The sequence below is a fragment of the Equus przewalskii genome, chromosome 1, assembly GCF_037783145.1.
Source record: "Equus przewalskii isolate Varuska chromosome 1, EquPr2, whole genome shotgun sequence".
NCBI classification, from domain to species: domain Eukaryota; kingdom Metazoa; phylum Chordata; class Mammalia; order Perissodactyla; family Equidae; genus Equus; species Equus przewalskii.
Genome location: NC_091831.1, coordinates 123518783 through 123533979, shown reverse-complemented (window position 1 = coordinate 123533979; position 15197 = coordinate 123518783). Strand labels below are relative to the sequence as shown.

Sequence of the window (15197 nt, the reverse complement as noted above, 5' to 3'; positions counted from 1 at the left end):
GCCAGCTGGGCTTCCTGCAAACACACATGGATTGGGAAGTGTGGCTGGATTGGAAACAGAGAGAGGTGGATGAAACAGGTTTCCCATGAGAGTCTGATCATCTCCGGCTCGCTAATAGAAGTTCCTCTGGAATGGAGACGTGAGCTCTTTCCTCTTTCCTGTGAGGACCCGGACCAGGCACAGGCAGAGGAGCAGGAAGCAAGTTTGCCGACGTGGGTGCTGTCAACTCCGACTGTACGGGTGAACAGAGCTGCTCGGAATGGCATCTCACACTGTCTTCAGGAAGCGCCCAGGGCAATGGGGTGAGGCCTGAGACACAGGCTGGGGCCTCCACTGCTCTGAGAAATGGGTAAGGAACACATGCTGTTCCTGTACCCTGTCTGCCTCCCTCCACCATGTGGCCCCACAGCACTGCTGGGAGGGCAGGCCACTCTGTGGGATGGTGACTTATTTGACACACTTAATTAGCCTATTTCCATGTAACACGTTTTAACGGAGGCCATTACAGCCTAATAAAAGGAAACAATAGTGCCATAAATCCCAGGATCAATAGAAGGGAACAAGGACAGGCAGGGAGCGGCTTCCTCTCAAAGATCCAGAGGGGCTTCAGGAATGAAATCCCTCTTGAAACTGAAGGACAAGGGGAAAGAGTATGGGCCAGCTCACTCACTCATCCAGCACATATTTAGAGGGTGCAGACCATAGGCTTGGCTCTCCCTTAAACCCCTGGAGACAGACAAAAGGCATAGCCTAGTCGGGGACAAAGATACAAAAACAGGAATATCACAATTCAGTGTGGCCAATAAATATGAACAAGAGCTGGAGGGAGAGGCTTCCTGGAGGCAAAATATTTGAATGGGTTTTAAAGGATAAACAGGAGTTTTCTGGGTGAAGAAGTCCATGGAGAAGGACGATGCTAAGAGAGGGAGAAGGAAAGCTCAGAGGCAGGAGAGGGACCTGGGGAGTGTGGGGAACAAGAAGCGTGAGAGAAGCAGAGCGCAGACATGGGAGGAGCGGGTGTGGCTGGAGAGGTATGGTGGGGAAGAGTTTTCTTCGCCAAGCTAGATTTTGGATTCTTTTGAAGTCCGGAGAAGCTGAAGGAGCTTGGAAGGCACAGTTATCAGAGATAAGTACTGCAGAGAAAACCCCTTGTCTTGGCTCATCAGCACCCCTGGGGGACTGGCCTGACGCCTGGGAGCTTTGTGGCATCCGTAAGTCTTGCTCTCCCAGGCCACCTTGGTAGCAGCACTGCGGCCACATCTGCTGTGTACCTGAGCAGAGGTGTGCCTCAGCACCGTGATGAGCGCAGCGTTGATTCACAGATTTGGAGGCAGGACTGGAATGGTCGAGGAAGACAGCAGAGGGGGACCCATCCACTCCTCTGTTAGGAAGGGACTTCAGCAGGAGAAGCCTGCAAAGGTGTTTTGAGGGACACACAAGACATTCACATGCCAGGTGGCTCCAGGAGACACTGTCAGGTTTTCATGAGGCAACACACCACTGTGGGATGCATGCCTGTGGCTGGTTAGCCTAGTGGTGAAAGCCTCATATAGCAAGGTCGAGGCCACCGGTTTAGTCTGCTTCCCCATTAAGGATGCTCAGAAATCTCACAAGTCTGTGTGTTATATTCAAGAGAAGAACTGGGTCCTCAGCTTAGCTTTGCCATCAGCCAATGTCTTCACTATAGACTACTCCATCTCTGAATCTCAGTTTCTTCATGGTAAATGAATTTTCCTCAATAAGCCTCTCCTTCACCCAAACATGTGATTAGTCACCAAGTCCAGTTGATTTTACCACCCAATGTTTCCTTCCCCCTCTCTCAGGTGGGATCTGTCAGAGCCCCTGACTTTGGCTTCTAACGTCCAGGCTTGCTGCCCTGCTCTCCAAGGCCTGCATGAGGTCTGTGAAGGGCTGGATCGTAGATATCTAGGCTTTGTGAGCCACAGACGTCCACGTGGTATATTCGTCTTTGGTGGAAACAACCCAAATGTCCGTCAACTGACGAATGGGTAAACAAAATGTGGTCTGTCCATTCAGGGGAATATTATTCAGCCACGAAAAGCGATGAAATACTGATTCATGCTAAAATATGGTTGAACCTTGAAAACGTTATGCTAAGTGAAAGAAGCCAGACACAAAGGGCCATATATTATAGGTTCCATTTATGTGAAATATCCAGAACGGGCAAATTCATAGAGACAGGAAGTAGGGCTGAGGGTGAGATGAGAGGGTGGGGGGGTGATAGCTAAGAGGTACAGGATTTCCTTTTGAAGAGATGAAAATATTCTAAAAGTGATGGTGGTAATGGTTCCACAACTTTGTGAGTGTGCTAAATGCCATTGAATTGTATACTTTAAATGAGTGAATTATATGGTTTGTGAATTATATCTCAATAAAGTTGTAGTAAAAAATTATAAAAAATATTTTTGGCTCACAGGCCGTACAAAAAGAGCCGTGGACCGGATTTGACCCAGGGCTGTGGTTTGCTGATCCAGGGGTCTACATGGCTGCCAAAATGGACACTCTGAAATACAGATCTGATCTTGTCACTCCTCTCCCAGGAACTCGTCTCTATGGCTCCCCATTACCCACGGGATGAAGAACTAATTCTTTGGCTCTTATTCATGATCTTGCATGCTCTCTCCTCAGCTTGTCTTTCCAGTCTCATGTCCTTCCATCTCTCTCCATGCTACAACCACAAAGATGAATATTCATATCCACTGATACTTCCCTTTGATTTGATTTCTGTTGTACCCTCTGCCTTCAGTATTCTGGAAACTTCTTACTCATCTCTCAAACTCTCACTCAGGTGTCCTTTTCTTCTGTGGAATCCTCCCCAGTCTCCCCAGGAGAATGGATTGCCGCTATGGTATGTGTTTGTCTTGTATTATACTCATTTCATTAAATATATGCTTCCCTTCATAAGACTGTGAGCTCCTTGGCAGCAGCAAAATGGGAACCATGTCTTTTCTTCTTGGCCCAACTCGAGCTCAGCACAAGTGCCTGGCATGCAATTAAGATTCAGTAACTGCTTTCTTGAAATGAATTGAATCCCAGCGAGAAGCAGACTAGTTAAACTATATCAGAGAAATTTGGCAAAATCACCCTGCAGAAAAGGCTCTTAGAGGCTCTCTAGTAATCTAAGCCCCTCATTTTCTATGAGAAAATCAAGGCCCAGAGAAGGGAAGTTACTCACCTGGAGTCAGCACCCAGCAATTAGGGGCTGAGGCGCATCTACAGCTGGGTCTCCACCTCCCACTGGGGGCTCTTGCGCACACACCTCCATGTCTTTCTACAACCCCTTCCAACATCAACACTCTGGGAATCAGGGCGGTTTGCCACAGCCAGGTTTTATGGCTATCTTCTTGGCTTAGCTAAGCTAAACATCCCAGTGGCCAGCAGTCTGGTTCTCCTCTCTCCCTCCCACTCTGGGCCCTCTGGAGCTCCCTTGAAGGGGTTGACCCTCTCGGGAGCGGCCTGAGGAGTTGGCCAGACCTCTGGGTATTGCTGGCTGCAGGAACAGAGAGTACGGCCCAGCCTCTGACGCAACTGGAGCTAGAGGTTGGACCCTGGCTCAGATTCGGATTCCGCAGTTTGATTTATTGCATCGGGTACTTGTTCTGCACGTTTTTCCTTTGCCTGGGGACACCCCAGGCTGACTGTGGTTTTCTCTTTCTTTTATCGTGTGTGTGTATGAGTGTGTGTGTGTGTGTGTGTCTGAGAGAAAGAGACAGAGAGAGAGGTATTTCTGAGTCAGATGCAGGATCAAGGTCCTTACAGGCTGCTAAATACTAAGAAGGTTCCAGAATTTCACTAAGGCTTATTCCTTCCATGCAGGCACACAGATGACCAGCTTCGACCAGAGCCTGCAGCTGGACTCCTACTGTGTGCCAGACATTTAATCCTTTTAAGCCTCACAACAACTTCGTGCAACAGAAGGGATGGCCCTTGTGTGAAGGATGAGGGAACCGAGGCTTGGAGAAGTTACACGACGTGCCTAAGGCCCTTGTAAGCAATGGGGGAGCCTAGACCCAGATTCCAGCCTTTGTCTCTGCCATACCAGCCCTTGAACCCTCCCCTCTTTAGGAAGGGCCTCCCTTGGCCAGGCACCAGGCTTTAGAGAGGACAAACACGTGGTCTCCAGCCTCTCAGAGCTTCATTCATATTTGTGTGGTGCCCTTTGCCCACCAGCCTTGTGGATAGCTTTACTAAAGCTGATCAAACTCCAAGCTATATTCTTGGCCCACTTTTATGTTTCCTATTGATTCTCTGACTTCTTGAGTTTAGAGATCAGCTGTTCCAATGTCTCTCATTTAGCAGAGGAAGAGGTCAAGGACCCGGGAGGTCAAGCAACACGCCCAAGATCAGCTAGCTAGTTGATGACTGAGCTGGGACCAATCCTTGTCTTTTATCACTCAGCTCAGGCTCCTTCTCTCCTCCTGGGTCGCCTTCATGCTACAAGCTCTCTTTCTTCATGGAAACTTATTGAACCACAACTAGTCACTTCCCCTTCAGCTGTGGGGTGGTCCTCCTCATCTTAGGTTGCGTTTACATCTCGGTGATGCTCTTTTGTCTCCACGGGTGGAAACAGTATACCAGATCAGGAACCAGGAATGCAGATGCTGTTCATGGTTTTCATAATGCTGGCTTTCAGGGGCCTCAAGTCCTTGCCCAAGCCTTCCGTGGCATAGTCCTAAGGACAAATCTGGAAGGGGAGTTAGCTGGCACTCTGTCCAGTCTTCCCCATCTTACAGATGAGACATTGAGGTCAGAAAGGAGAGACGTGACTAACCCAAGTGTGTAGAGAGATTAGAGTTACATCTAAGACTAGAAATTGCTGCCTTTGCTGCAAGGTGTGGCTACAGTGTTGAGGAGCCATTTGCCTTTTCTTGTGTGGCCCAAGTGGAAGAATGAGAAGAGTGGGTCCTCATGAATAGGGAAGCAGATGCCAGCTCATTTGAGGAAGCACGTCCAAAGCTCAGTGTTGCCTGAATTGCAAGATTATCTGAGAGGTGGTGAGCTCCCCGTGGCAGGAGATGGCCAAGTAGAGGCTGCCTAAGCCCCCCAAGGGAGTGCAGAGCAGGGATCAGATTGAATGGGGCTCATTGACTTCGACACCTAACCCAAAGAGCCCACAACCTCAGGACCCAAGACTCCTGTCTTTCCATCTGGGAGAGGGAGGGAGCAGGCAGGGGTAGGCAGGGGTGGGCAGTGGCTTGAATGATAGAAAAGGCCTTCTGCCTAAAGAGGTCTCATTGTTAGCCAACCAAAGATTTTGCGGGATGTTCTCTGAAATGTACATCTGGGCCTTGTAATTTAACCTGAGCCCCTGAGGGAGTGTCTAACTAGATGAAAGGCCACAGCACTTAGAGGATGTTACAGAATCTCCTTCTGGGGAAATGAGCCCAGGAAATGGGTGGGGATTGTCCCAGACACTCAGCTGGAATTGATGGGTCAGATGAAAGCACAGGAAATGGCCCATGGTTCAATTCTGGGCAGCAGCCTGGACATCTCCATGGACCAGGGGCTACGGACCTCAGCATCCAGGAGTCCTTGGAGGGTAGAGTCCAGGGAGGTCTCTTCTAGTAGGTGAAGCAGATCTGGATGCCTATTCCAGCACTGCCTCTTGCTAGTTGTGTTCGTGGGTAAGTCACTTGACGTCTGAGTGGGTTTTGCATCTGTGTAATGGCGGTAGCGACTCCTCCCTCCGAGGGTTGTAAGCATGCCCCAAGAGCAGGTATATGATGCTCCTAACACAAAGCTAGAGGAGGAAGTGGTTTGAATCCCACATCTTGATTTACTGAGTAAGGTAGTCACTCTTCGAAGTTTCTTCCTCAGCTTGGGGCCAGCCCAGACCGAATGTGGTTTCCTTTCTTTGCGTAAGTGCCTGCGCGCATGCGTGCAAGTGTGCATGCGTGTCAGTCACCTGCCTTTCACTGGCCCTGGGGTTCACGTGACTTGGGGAGCCCAGGCCTCTCTCTCTGACCTGCCCAACATGCCAAGATGTTCTGGGACCCAGCCAGACACCGGGCAGACCACAGTGAGTGCTAATGGGGTGCATCTTTCATACGAGTGGGAGCAGCGTGGGGGTGTTGCCCCTGGAAAAATCAAATAATGATGTAATCACAGGGAAAAAAAATAAAGTAAGTAATAGAATTCTCTTCATTTTAATTTTATCTCCCAGGGATTTTCTTAAATCTTTGATGGCTGATATTACCTCTATGTTAGAAGCTGGTGTAAGTCTGGATCTGATTTAACACCAAACCAGCTAGTTAGTTATTTTCTTTATCTCTAGGTCTTTCGGATGGCACCTTCACTTCAGACCGTCTGCCCCCAGGAGGCTTGACGATCACTGAGAGCCACTGCTCAGAAAGGAAGATCATTCTTCAGGAGGTGGGAGACCTGGGATCTAGATGTCTCTCTACCAACCCACCTTTGACAAGCCCCTTCACCTTGCCGGGCCTCAGTTTCCCTGTTCTGTTTGGAGAACAACAGTGCCTGCCCCATCCTGCCTCACAGATTGCTACAAGGCTCAATGCGGGGAAGGGCTTTGTGAAATGCCAGCTCAGTCTGTTCCAGTTGATTCTTACGTGAGTGAATTCCGCAATGACTGGGTACAGACTCTGCGCAAGTGTCACGCTAGGCTCTGGGGCCCAAAGATGGCAGGACCTACTCTCTGCTCCCACAAGCTCACGGTCTATTCATGTTTCTAGAAGTGGACTTTGATTCTGTACACTGTTCCTGCCCGTGAGGCAGATAGTCTGCTGGCCGGTGGTGTTCTGGTGATGGAGTTCTTTCCGTGCTAGCCTCCCTTCCTCCCCTGTGCTCTCCCCCTCCCCCACCACACTGCTTGCTCTGCAGGAAGGTGGAGCAGGAGGGCCCTCCACGCACCCTCTTATCCGCGTGGCAGTTGAGGCCAGTGAAGCTCAGAGGACTGAATGGCTCACCAGGACCCTGAGCAAGATGACGGCTGCTGGGAGGCAGGTCTCCTGCCTGCTTTTTTTTCCCTTAACGTCTTACCAAGATTTAATGTACATTTATTCTTAACACATGGGACATACAGTATAAAGATTTCATACTGAATAAATGATATTTATTAAGCCAAAGAAGGAAAAAAAGGAGGAATTTGCTTTGTTTGGGCCACATTATTTGAAATACAAATATCCAGATTTTATCACTGAAGAAATCTGAATTGTGTTTCTTTATCGGAGACTTCAACTGAACCGAGTTTTTCACACCTCAATTAGAAAAAAGACACAACAACAGCAAAAAACCCCAGAAGAAATAGACTAAGTTCTTTGGCTGCTGAGACAGTGAGGACTGTCCCACATCGTGCCAAGTGAGGAGACATCTGGCATGAGATTAAATGGCTGTGTCTCACTTTGTGCAGGTCACCGACTTGCTAACTCATGATACTATAAAAGGGTGGTTGGGAGGGGACCAAACTGCAGGGCCCCGGAGGGCGTGTGCAGCAAGGATGTCATATGCACACACGGCAGAGTTCATTTCTTTCCCACCAATGAATGGTGCAGCTGAGAGACCAGGGACCCCCAGAGCTGGAAAGGCCCAGAGTAGTCACTGTGTCAGTAAGGGCTGGGAGGAATGGCTGGCCTGGCACTGGAATTTCACCACCTGCTAGGGCTCAGGATTAGCGAGGGAGGGCCTCTTGAGGAGGACCCTTCCAGCCTCTGTGTACCAAACTTGGAGGATCCAGTGCCCGGAGAATCCCTCTGTGTCATCCGCGGCCCGTGCAGATAAGAGCAGGACCAGTGTGCCTGGACTGGGCTTCCTGCCCTTCATCATGGAGAGAGACGGTCCTCGTCCCTGACCTTTCCCACGGACTGTCTCCTTGAGTTCTTCCACCGAGGTCACCAGCTGGAGACCTGAGGGTCTTATGCGGGTTGCAGACAGGTTTCATTTGATTGGAATTTTTTTCAGAAATTGCAATAGCTGCCATCATTGAAACACTGGATATTTTCACATGAAAAATCTGGCCCCACTGGGCTGGGTTACTGCATGCCCACCATCGCTGGAGCCAGTGAGTCCTTGCCACCCTTTAGCTAAAAGCATGTTTTCCTTGGTCCCCACCTGGCCGGCCTCACTCATTTTCATTACCTGCTTGGCCCTGTGCCATGTGCATTTGTGACCCATGCCCAAGTCTGACTTTATTTTATAGATGAGGAAGCTGAAGACCTGGTTTAAAAGTCGTGGAAATTGAAGCTTTGAGAGTAAATTTCTCCCCCTTGAAAGCTGCTCCATTGGGCCAACAGAAAACACTGAGCTGTTGGCCCTCACCACACCCCCACCATGCAATGTGCCCCCTCTCACCCCCCACAACCACTGCATTTTCCAGATTCAAGATTTCAGGCAGGCTGGGGCATATTTCCCACCCAGGGTCTGGGGCGTATTTTCTCCTTCAAGTGATTACAAGCTTGACATCTCTAGCAACCCGAGTCTTGAAGGCGGAGCTGCCTTTCCTGACAGCCCGGGGTGCTCAGACACCAGGTTTCCTCTGTTCCTCTTCCATATGCCCTGCTCTAGCCTTTGGTCTGGGTGCAGCTTGTCGACATTAAATAAGCGCTTCTGGCGGTTCGCCTGTAACAATTCTTTAGATCTTGGAAGCCAGGCTGTGGAGCTCTGCGTATGTATAGATCTCATTTTCACACAACAGGCTGCTTAGCAGATGGAGACCCAGACCAGCCTCCAACGTTTAGCTGCAAGTTAAGACGTGGGAAAGTAGGTGGCTTTTAACCAGCCAGTACTGCTGCCAGCATTCAACCTTAGAGAATTTTCACAGGGAAAAGAAAAAAAAGCAAAAAACCAACAACAACAACACACACAAAACCAACAAAACCACAGTTTTCCTTGCTCCCCCAAACCAGATGGCAGATGGTATGGAACCAATAAAACACAGATTCAAACGTTTGTTTATTTAACTTTGAATGTAATATGGCTTTGTGGTCCCTTGCAAGGAAACACCAACCTTCCAACCAAAGAGATGACGGATTGGAGTCCAACCTCAGCCCGGCAGTTGGAGGAGATGCTCCTGCGGAGGCTACGGGAAGAGGGGCCAGAGGCAATTCATGGCTGGACCCCAAGCCTCCTGGCCCGTTTGCCTGTCTGGTTGAAAGCTCAGGAGGTCTTCGTGAGCGCTGACTGACGCTCGGTTTCTGTGGCTGGTCTTTTGTCGACGCTCAGTCCAAAAGGCAACCAGCCATATGAGGAATGTTTCTGCGTCATTTCTGAAGCAGCTGGGGAAGATGGTGCTCTGGCCCACCAATGGGAAAGACCATGAGAAAAAGGCCCAAGCGCTGGAGAAAAGGTTCTCTTTCTTGGCCTTTCAGGTCTGAGAGGATGAGAGCTTCTGATGCAATGTGGTTCCCTTTTGTTTTGGTATCCAAGAGACACAGGGCTAAATTATATGGTCAGTTGAAATAACTATCTACATGAGCTAAGATTCTTTTGGTTACAAGTGGCAGAAACCCAACCCAAACTACTTTAGATAAAAAGATAATTTATCAGGTCAAGTAAGTGCAGACGGCTTCAGAGATGGCTGGGTTCAGGCGTTCAGTGTTACCAGGGCTCCCTTCCTAGATCTCAGACAGGCTTTCTCCACAGGGCAGCCATCAGAGCCCCAAACACACAGTCTGCGAGTTCAGCAAGTCCAGCAGGAAGAGAATCTTTCTACCAGTTCCGTCAGCAAAGTCCTACTGGAGGAATCTGACTGGTCCTGCTCGGCACAGATGCTCATTTCTGAACCAATCCCAGTGGCCAGAGACTTGGGGTACTCTGATTGGCCAAATATGGGCCATGTGACCATCCCTATAGATGGGAAGAGGGACAATATTAGCCCCTCCCCAAGCACATGGACTATATCCCTTATAGGAAACATGCGGAGGGGGAGGGAACCAGGCAAGCAGATGTCGACCTTAGCCTGGGATTCTGGTATGGGTTTCTGTCCCCTCCTCTAACTCAATTTAGGTCTCTCTCTCTCTTTTTTAATGGTGTTAGTAAATATGTATCTTTTATGATAAGAGATCCTAAAACTATTGAAAGTATAAGTAACTTATTCTGAATGAAAAGTGAAAGATTGACTAAACTCTGAAATATAGAGTTCCCTGGCAAAATTGAACCATCGTTGACTCAGAATGCTAGATCCAGAGGAAGCTGTAAAACTCAAACCGTTCATAACACGGCTGTATGTGAGATCCTGGAGGCCCGGAGTGAACTGCCTTGCCCAAAGACTGGTAGCCGATTATTAGCAGAGCCTGAGCCCCAGAACCTGTTTTCAGATCCAGGCTCTTCCTCTTCCCTGTCTGACTGTGGCTTCTCATCTTGCCACGTCTCTCTCCTCCAAGGCCTGACCCCACTGTCACTCTCCAGGCCCTTGCTCTGAAGTCTTGGTTTGAGTTGGTTGACAAAAATTTCTTGCCAATATATTACCTGATAAGAGTGAAACTGAATTTCCTTAGGACTATTTAGGGCTTCCAGACCCCAAAGAATGCACTTTTAAAATGATCTCTACATCAGTTTTTAACTGCTAAGTAACAAGTTAGCACAAATGTAGCAACTTAAAATGAGGCACACATTTATCGTGTCACAGTTTCCGTGGATCAAGAGACCAGGTATGGCTTAGCTGGGTCCTCCACACAAGATCTCACAAAACCGCAATCAAAGTGTTGGCTGGGTTGCATTCTCCCCAGGAAGCTTGACCGGGGAAAGATCAACTTCCATGCTCACTCAGCTTGTTGGCTGAATTCATTTCCTCCTGGCTATATGACTGAGGGCCCTGGATTTTGCTGGCTGTGAGCTATAGGCTGCCCTTAGGTCCCGGAAGTTGCCCACCCACAGTTCCTTACCACTGGGCTTCTTCATCGTGGCTGCTTATTTCATCAAGCTGGCAAGGAGGGTCACTCCCTCCAGTGTCTGCCAGCATGGAGTGTTACATAAAGCAACATCATCATGAGGTTGACAGCCTATCATCCTTGCCATATAATGTAACTTAATCATGGGACTGATCCCATCACCTTCACCATAGTCTGTTGGTTAGAAGCAAGTCACAGGTTCTGCCAGGGCTGGGGGATCATTAGGGTGACCTTAGAGTCTTCCTCCACAATCTTTCACACCTTGGTGAATCACCCAACACACACCCACCTCTATGTAACAGGAAGCACCTGCTCCATGCCAGGCAGCACACGGGTCTCTGCAGACAGCCAAGTGGGGAGGAAGAGCCTATGAGTAGGTAATGATCCTACAGTAAGGTAATCGCAGAAGGCTGCCTCTTTGAAGAGTGAGTCTGGGAGTCACAGAGGCTAGAGTCTCTCCTCCGGCTGGGAGGGCAGGGCAGGGGGTCAGAGCAGGCTTCTCAAAGGAGTTGACACTGACATAGCCTTGACGGATGAGTAGGAAGTTGACAGGAAGACAAAAAGGGTGGCAGAGAAGGCCAAGGTACGGAGGCAGAAGGACAAGGGGGGGTTCGAGGAGCCACAAGCAATCCAGTGTGATTCATGTAGATGCACTGGGGTAACGGGGTGGGGCCAAATCACCGAGGGAAGCCAGGTTTAGAAGTGTGTCTCCCTTCTGTGGTCCATGGAAGGCCACTAAGAGGCCATAAACGGGGAATTGGGGGCAAGGCCATGAGGAGCTTGAGGCTCCAAGGATGAGGAACCCCCAACAGGAGTCTGAGCAGGGAAGCGGCTGTGGGCAGGAGGCGAGCCTGGCTAGGCTGTGCAAAGGAGCCCCTGCCTCTCCCCCACAAAAGCCCTGGGGAAGGCAGGCCTCCTTAGAGCTGTCTCAGGCGGCCAGGCTGTCAGAATGATGAGTTCTGCAGGCTAGCAGCTGAACGAAAGAAGAAAAAGGTCCCAACAAGCCCTGTTTCACTGCCCTTGACCTTGCAGTGGAGCTCTAAGTGCAAAATCTGTCATCTATTAATCTGTTAGAAGTTGACAAAAGGGGCTTTGATCAGAGGTTGTTTTTCCCCCCTTCTTAAGTTTCCTGATGACACATAATAGCCCATTTTAGCCGGAGGGCCGGAAGCACGGCCATCATTCTTTTGCTCACTTCAACCCCAGTGGCCTCCCCCTCCCATGGCTTTCTCCCCACCCCGATATTAATTGGCCTGTGAGTGGTTACATGTGTCCCTTTTCATGTGTCAGTTGGAGTCTGTTATTTGAACTTCACAGCTATTTGGGAACACAGAAGTGATGCTCTGCGCCCAAGTTGGAAGATGGGACTGTCCGGAACATGTCACACTCACTCCTGCCTCCTGACTTTTTCTTCCTCTATCTGTTTGCGTCAGGTCTTGACGCCTCCCACCCTCACCCCGACTCCCACCCCATCTCACTCCTCTGAGGTGGGCCCACCCTAACTTTGCAGCCCAGTTCTTCAAACTGTGGAGGTTCACAGGTAGGCGAAACCTTAGCGAGCCCCAAACTGTAGCTTCTTGTTTAAAGAAATTGAATCCTACAGAGAGGAAAATGTTTTCTAATGAAAATAACATTTGTAGAGGTTCTATTATGAACACGTTTCCCACATGTGTTCTCTCATTTCATCCTCGAAGGCACTCTGTGAATTAGGGATCATGTTGCCATTTTTCATATGGGGAAACTGAGTCTCTGGGAGACTAAGCAGAGAGGAGCTTGGGTCCTGATTGCTTAGGATTGTGTCCTCTCTCATACTAGCTGTACGATCTTGGGAAGGTATTTAGCTTCCCTGTGTCTCAGATTGCTTGTCAATAATGGGTCTAGTCATAGTAACTTCTTCAAAGGGCTGTAGTGAGGATTAAATTAATTTAATGTTTTTAGGGCTTAGAACAGTGCCTGGGATATAGAAAGCAATAGATATCAGCTGCTGCTGCTCTGAGGGGTAGCGTAGTTCTAAGCAGGGGTTCAGAACACTGCTTCTGGAGCGAAGCGTCTGTGCCTGGAATCTCAGCTACCCCAGTCAGGGGGGTGAACTTGGGCAAGTTGCTTATTTTCTCAGTGACGATTCCTCTCCATCTACAAAATGGGGACATTCCTGATGGTTGGGGGTCCCTCAGCGAAATGATGAGTTCCCCACATGACCTTATAGTTAATTTCACCAACTGAGAAGCCACATTCCACTCCACAGAGCTTTTCATCTGATCTTAGTGACCCACGTTAGAAATGAATGGACCTCAAAACATTATAAGTAATATCATCAGACAGACAGAAGGCGTTATATTCAAAAAGCAAAAACAGAATGTCAAAAGAAAAAGTGGGAGATCCCACCTAGAATAAAACAGAGCTCTTGAAAGTTAAAATGAGCAGACCAAAAAAGTTTTTTTTAAATAATGCAACATTTGGAACATGAGGAGACCTCTCAGAAAGTAAAACAAAAGGATAAACAGATTGAAAATAGGAAAGAGAGGGAACAAATTTGGAGGATCCATCTAGGATCTCCAGCATCCAAATAGTAAGAAACCCAAAAAGAGAAAAATGGAAAAAACACAGTGGAGGCAATATGCAAGGAAATTTTATAAAAATAAAATTCCCAGAACTGAAATCACGTTTCCCTGTCTGAACCCACCACATGCTTCACACAGCAAATGACAAAAAGACCCACATCAAGGCAAATTATTGTGAAATTTCAGAATACGGATAAAGAGAAGATATTGAAAGCTTCCAGAAAGGAAAAATGGGAAAAACAAAACAAAACAAAAGCAAGACATGTCTAACAGATCAGGGTACATGATGGCTTTGGGTTTCTCAACAGTTCTGGAAGCTGATTTATGCCCTAGGATTCTATACCCAGACAAACTGTTAAGCAAGTGCGGGCTTTTCAGCAACAGCACTGAAACCTAGAGGCAAAGAAGCCACATTGTCAAAATTTTGAGGAAAAGTGATTTACATTGTAGAATTTATGCCCAGCCAAATAACAATCCAGCAGAAGCTCTAAAGACATTTTTATTTTATTTATTTATTTATTTTTTTAAAGATTTAATTTTTTCCCTTTTTCTCCCCAAAGCCCCCCAGTACATAGTTGTAGATCTTAGTTGTGAGTCCTTCTAGTTGTGGCATGTGGGATGCTGCCTCAGCGTGGCTTGATGAGCAGTGCCATGTCCGCGCCCAGGCTTCAAACCAGCGAAACGCTGGGCCGCCTGCAGCGGAACGTGCGAACTTAACCACTGGGCCACGGGCCGGCTCTTCTAAAGACATTTTTAAAATGCAAATTCCTCCCAAATTTGCCTTCTACTCTCTCTGTCTCAGAATGCAACGGGGGGGGGGGGGGGGGTTCTGCTAAAATGAGGGTGTCAACCAAGAAAGAGGCAGCTATGGGAGCCATGAAGCAGATGATCCAGGGGAAGAGAAAGTGAGGGATCCCTCAGATTACGTGGGAGCTGCCAGGATTGCAGCTGTGGCCCTGGCAGGGGCCTCCTTCTCTTCCTGCCATCCAGGCTCCACTCCGCTGTGGCTGGATCTCCTGACAGCTGACTTCCTGAGCTAAGTCACCCCCACTGCAACTCCAGGCCAGCCTCTCCCCAGTCTCTCCGTAGGGCAATGGAGCCCTCTGGAGCCCTCTGTGCCCCACAGGAATTGAGGAAGACTCTGGTAATGCCATTTGTTGTCTTGGGTTGAACGCCCCACCCCAGTTGCCTCCTCTTTTAAACAGGATAATAATAACACCAACATCACAGAGCCATTGTGAGGATTAAATGCGTGAATGTTTGTGAAGCACTTAGGATGACGTCTGGCTCACAGTAATGCAACATCGGTATTTGCGGCATAAAATGCATTACGTAGCGATGTGAAGGTAAGCCTGTAGTAGACGGAAAATACACCAGTTTCACCTTCAGCCACAGCTGAGGTGAATTCCCCAGCTCCCACTGTTGTGTATACCTAGACACTCCCAAACATATTGTGCCAGTGGCCTTTCAACTTGTGATGCCAACACAAGTCTGACCACGTCGGTTGCTGCTGAATGCACTTTAGCGATTCCTCTTTGTTCTGAGGAAGAATCTGGAGTCCTCTCCTCAGCCCACCAGGCTTGCTCTGCTGTCCTCTCCAGAGTCACCTTGACCCAACCCTCCTTTCCCACCCATCCTCCAGCTCCACAGACCTCCTTCCCCTCAGGAACTCTGCTCCTCCTGCCTCAGGACCTTCAGCCATGCTGTTCCCTCTGCCTGGACTATTCTTCCTGCCACCACTCCTCCTTCTTTTAGCTGGTTCCTACTCACC

At 48.8% G+C, this 15197-nt stretch overlaps 1 long non-coding RNA gene across 1 annotated transcript; it reads left to right on the top strand.

Annotated features, from left to right (window-relative positions):
• Positions 1–5920: 5920 nt before the first annotated feature.
• LOC139083707 (uncharacterized) lies at positions 5921–7186 on the top strand. The gene is made up of 2 exons (XR_011540619.1): positions 5921–6143; positions 6296–7186. It is a non-coding gene; the product is annotated as an uncharacterized lncRNA (long non-coding RNA).
• The last annotated feature ends 8011 nt before the right edge of the window (positions 7187–15197 follow it).